Source organism: Cyprinodon variegatus, unplaced genomic scaffold (genome assembly GCF_000732505.1).
Source record: "Cyprinodon variegatus isolate N-32 unplaced genomic scaffold, C_variegatus-1.0 Scaffold1177, whole genome shotgun sequence".
In the NCBI taxonomy this organism is placed as follows: Eukaryota; Metazoa; Chordata; class Actinopteri; order Cyprinodontiformes; family Cyprinodontidae; genus Cyprinodon; species Cyprinodon variegatus.
This window is the reverse complement of record NW_015151630.1, coordinates 196,326-201,494: the sequence shown is the minus strand read 5'-3', so window position 1 is coordinate 201,494 and position 5,169 is coordinate 196,326. Positions and strand designations below refer to the sequence as shown.

General features: G+C 41.4%; 1 long non-coding RNA gene across 1 annotated transcript in view; it reads left to right on the top strand.

Annotated features, from left to right (window-relative positions):
- Window positions 1–4,716: 4,716 nt before the first annotated feature.
- The window catches only part of LOC107101959, a 6,903-nt gene continuing 6,450 nt past the window's right edge, over window positions 4,717–5,169 (top strand). The window contains exon 1 of the long non-coding RNA XR_001482107.1: window positions 4,717–4,804. This is a non-coding gene — a long non-coding RNA (uncharacterized LOC107101959). The remainder of the gene's footprint in view (window positions 4,805–5,169) is intronic.

Sequence of the window (5,169 nt, the reverse complement as noted above, 5' to 3'; positions counted from 1 at the left end):
GAATAGGGTAGCTCCGCTCAACACGCATCAGACCCTCCTTTCAACTGCGCAGCTAGAGAGGCAAAGAAATGAGTAGAAATTTAATTGAAATGAATACGCTCTCACTTACAGATTCCAAGGTTTGTTTCTTTTTTTTAACGCAATAACCTGAGGTGAGCAGAACTCCTTTATGAGCTGATATAAATCCTTTAATGTCTACTTAAAACAGCAGAGAGATGTTGGATGTTTTATAAATAGCATGAAACAGAGATTTTTCATTTTTCGAGAAACATGAAAATAAGAACATGGTTGATGTTGTTATTTGTGTTATTTTGCAGGTATATGTCTTGCTTTATCTGCATGCTGAATGTTTTTCGCTCTGACAGGAGAGCGGGGGGGGGGGGAATCGGTTGAACAAAACGATTCATCTGTGAATCCTGCCTATACTGGATGTTGATCAGACTAACATGATGATGCAGCCCACCCAGAAAACTAGATTTCCTCTCTGCTCTCTTTGGAGATAACCCACCTCCGTTTCCTGTGGAGTTAGGGGAGACCGAGTAGGAAAGGGGAGAACAAGAGACATTTCCAAGAGATCCTGGTGGGGAGGCGGCAACAGCTGGCAAACATCCTGTTACTGGGATGAGGTGAATTTAATCCCGTAGAGATAACTCAACTAGAACGGGGAGAAAGAATCTCCCCTTTTCTCCACATAAATCTTCCACAGGTTTTGCTCCTTTAAAATTTTTTCTTATTATCAGTCAAAGTTTTTTTTTTTTTAAAAGGCAGAGGACTGTTTTTTTTTCCTACAACCATAAAACAAAACATTCAAATCATTTCAACTTTCACACACGTTATCAACTAGCTTTGTGGGTTTTCCTTTAAATCTGGTACTAATGAGGTAACCAAACACAAGGCAGCACATAACTATGAAAAAAGACAAACCATTCAGAGTTATTTTGATGATTTTCAGAAAAATAATCTGCATTCTTATTCAGCCACTCTGTCCATACTTTTCAGACCTACATCCAGCTACTGCTGTTAGTTCTTCAGGGTTTGTCTTTATCAGCTTTATGTATCTGGAAACAAGGTATTTCATTTTCAGCTCACTCAGATGGCTGGAAATCATCTGCAAACACCAATGTTAATGTTCTGCCACTTAGTGCCAAGTTGGATTTAGAAGTGGACTTTGACTAGGCCATCCTAACATAAATATTCCAAAAAAGTAAAAAAAACAAAAAACAATAATCCACTTGACATTGTTTCAGAGTATGAAGACGTTTCGCTTCCCATCTAGGAAGCTTTTTCTATTCAAAATGTCAGAAATTGTCATGATCTGGCCTGTTTGCTCTCCCTTAATTAGTCATTCCTTTCACCTGTCGTTTTCCCTCCCTGCCTCAATTATAATTTATTCCTCTCACCTGTTTCCTCTGGTTTATGTTCAGTTCAGCCTGAGCATTCAGTGCCAGATCATTACTTGTCTTTTTGTTAGTGTGTCTGTTCAGTTTTTGCCTTGGTTCATGTCCTGGATCCTGACGGCCAGTGGAAAAACGTTTTTTGTGTTTGTCTCGTCTCCTGATCGTCCACTGTTCCTCCCCCGCGGAGTCCTCTGGGTTTTAGGCTCTATATGTGGGGAGGTTCAGTTTTTATCTCAGTAAGCCTGGCTCTAAGGTGGAGACCAGTTTAAAGTCCTGCATCAAGTTCTGGTTCCACGTCCTGTCTCGGCTACCCTCTTTCACTAAGCCTGCTCATCTGCACCTGATCCTGTCTGCTCCTGTGCATGACCACCTGGTCACGCTTTCGGACCTTGTGAGACTCTGAACCCTCCTGGGAGCCTGTGGATGCCTGGAAGTCTGGATCCTGTCCGTTTCTGTTCCTGCCTGATCTGGATCCTGTTCCCGTCTGTTCTGGGGACCTGACCAGGATCGGCTTCCAGCATGTCCTCTGGAACTGCAGCACTTGCGGACATTCTTGGACTGGACTGTTAAATTAGAGTGTCTGTGATTGGGTGGTGCCCTGCTCCCCATCCTGCAGTGTCCGCGAGCCACAGCTCCACTTTAGTTTTTGTTTTATTTAATAAACTTTTTGAACCTTCCTACTGACTGTCTCTCCTTGAATACTGGGTCTATCTGTCCTCGGTTCATGACAGAAATAGTGTTGAGTTTGATGCTTTAAAGAGAGGACGAAAACCAAAGCCTTGTTTTGGCTTAGAGAACATGCAAATTGAACTGGAAGAACGGGTCCACCCCATTGGAATGGGTGTCGTTTGCTTTCTTTGTTAGCCTGTAATTCCCGATACCTGTCTATGTCTCTGAAAGGGGGGTTGTTATAAGGAATTGGAAACAAAGTCCAGTGGATTGTTTNTTCAGTTCAGCCTGAGCATTCAGTGCCAGATCATTACTTGTCTTTTTGTTAGTGTGTCTGTTCAGTTTTTGCCTTGGTTCATGTCCTGGATCCTGACGGCCAGTGGAAAAACGTTTTTTGTGTTTGTCTCGTCTCCTGATCGTCCACTGTTCCTCCCCCGCGGAGTCCTCTGGGTTTTAGGCTCTATATGTGGGGAGGTTCAGTTTTTATCTCAGTAAGCCTGGCTCTAAGGTGGAGACCAGTTTAAAGTCCTGCATCAAGTTCTGGTTCCACGTCCTGTCTCGGCTACCCTCTTTCACTAAGCCTGCTCATCTGCACCTGATCCTGTCTGCTCCTGTGCATGACCACCTGGTCACGCTTTCGGACCTTGTGAGACTCTGAACCCTCCTGGGAGCCTGTGGATGCCTGGAAGTCTGGATCCTGTCCGTTTCTGTTCCTGCCTGATCTGGATCCTGTTCCCGTCTGTTCTGGGGACCTGACCAGGATCGGCTTCCAGCATGTCCTCTGGAACTGCAGCACTTGCGGACATTCTTGGACTGGACTGTTAAATTAGAGTGTCTGTGATTGGGTGGTGCCCTGCTCCCCATCCTGCAGTGTCCGCGAGCCACAGCTCCACTTTAGTTTTTGTTTTATTTAATAAACTTTTTGAACCTTCCTACTGACTGTCTCTCCTTGAATACTGGGTCTATCTGTCCTCGGTTCATGACAGAAATAGTGTTGAGTTTGATGCTTTAAAGAGAGGACGAAAACCAAAGCCTTGTTTTGGCTTAGAGAACATGCAAATTGAACTGGAAGAACGGGTCCACCCCATTGGAATGGGTGTCGTTTGCTTTCTTTGTTAGCCTGTAATTCCCGATACCTGTCTATGTCTCTGAAAGGGGGGTTGTTATAAGGAATTGGAAACAAAGTCCAGTGGATTGTTTTTTTTTTTAGCTTTTTTGAAATGACTAACACCTGGATGACTGAGAATCTTCACCAACATAAATGTGCTTTGATCTAACTCACCTCTTTTTAACTCTATCTCTATGTTCATAATTGTTTTCCTGCTGGATGTGATCCTTCACCCCAGTCCAGGTTCCTTGTATCTCCTCCATGCCGTTTCTTTCTCTAACGCCCCATATTTAGCTCCATCCATCTTCCCACTGAGCGACCAGCCTCTCCCTCATTGCTGCTGGTGATCTGTGAACAGGACGTCTTATGGCTGTGAGGTGTTTGTTAAATCAAGAGTCCTCTGGTCAAAAGATTCTGTAGCTCTCAGTTTAGGTAAACGTAGTGGTAGATGTTGCATTTGGTGCTATCCTCTTCCTTTGTAGAGATAATGGATTAAACTGAGTTCTGTTAAATTTTAAAAATTAGGTGTTCTAATCTTTCCCTGCTTTAAAATTCTCCACAGCTTCGTCCCTGACCTGTCTGCTGTGTTCCTTCATCTACATAATGCTGATTGTTCTGTAATAAACCTCTGAACCCAGGAAAGACGAAGACGAAACCTCAGATAGACTCTCTTTGCCAATCAAACAACTATATTATATTAAATTAATTTCCCTTACCCATACATGCCTCCTGAGGGTGAACCATTTTCATGTAGATATATACATATAGAAACAGTTTACATGCTCAGGTGTTGAAATGTTTTGCTACAAAGGTGATCTGAAACACCTGGGGTAAATCATCTGATGACACTTTTCCAAAGTTTAGCTCCAACATCACAGGTTATACAGCTGCACCAACATTTTTTTTTTTTTTTTTTTTATCTTCTTTCATTATTTTTCTTTTACTTTGCACAGTTGTTACTGGGTGTTTTTCCTGGTAATCCAGCTTGTAGTCTTTGTTTTTCCAGTTGAGTTCTATGAAATTGCCACCAGTCAGTCCAGATGAACCACTCTGACTGACTGACACCTTATTACTGTTATGATGGCAGCCGCTTCAAAACAACTTTTTTTATTTTGCGTTTTGTTTTCCTTAACTTGGTTTGTGGCATCTTAAGCATTTGTTTTGCCATCTCTGAGGAGGTACCTGCATATACGCTGTAGTAACAATCAACAAAGGAGGGAATCTCTTGGGTCATATTTCAGATATCTGAGGGTTTATTTTTTTTAATCTGTTTTTAAAGGCATGACATTTAGATTCTGTTGAATGGAAAGAAGAAAAAACCCTCATATGTCCAGTTTTGTTTCCCTTTTAGCTGTCATCAGAAAGGTTTCTATATAGAATGCTTTGTCTGCAGCATTATCTGGAGAATAAAATATGTTTATACTTCATGTGAAAAATTGCACAGAATTTTGCATCAAATCAGCAGGTACTGGTTCAAATCTGTTGGTTCTGGTTCTATGTGCCTCCTGCGCTGCATCCTAGATAATCCTCCCTCTAGACACAAGCCTCAGATTGGATCAGACCCTCTTTCAACAGTCGACAGCTAGGCTGATCTGGAAGAGAGACCTGCTGCAAAGTCACAGCCCATAAGGTGAGGATGCTTCTTTTTTAACATGTTAAAACTTAATCAATATTATTTTCTTTTAATTTTCTCTTTTTATCCACTTTTAATCTTTGTTTAAAAATAGTGGATAGAAGATAGTTTCACAACTATCTTCATGCTAAAATGCCTAACTTTTCAGTTGTGTTGGATTCATTTGCTGCTTTTAATCAATCAAAAGAAAAAAGAAAAAACAATCACAGCTTTTTAATCATGGCATATGTTTGTATTGTTTTTAGTGATAGCACTTGAGTGTGCCTGATACAAGTATGGGATAAAAACTCAAATGAAATTCATGCTGGATGCTTAATTCAGTGTTAGCCAGGAGAACAAAATAGAAAAATGTAATGTGATTA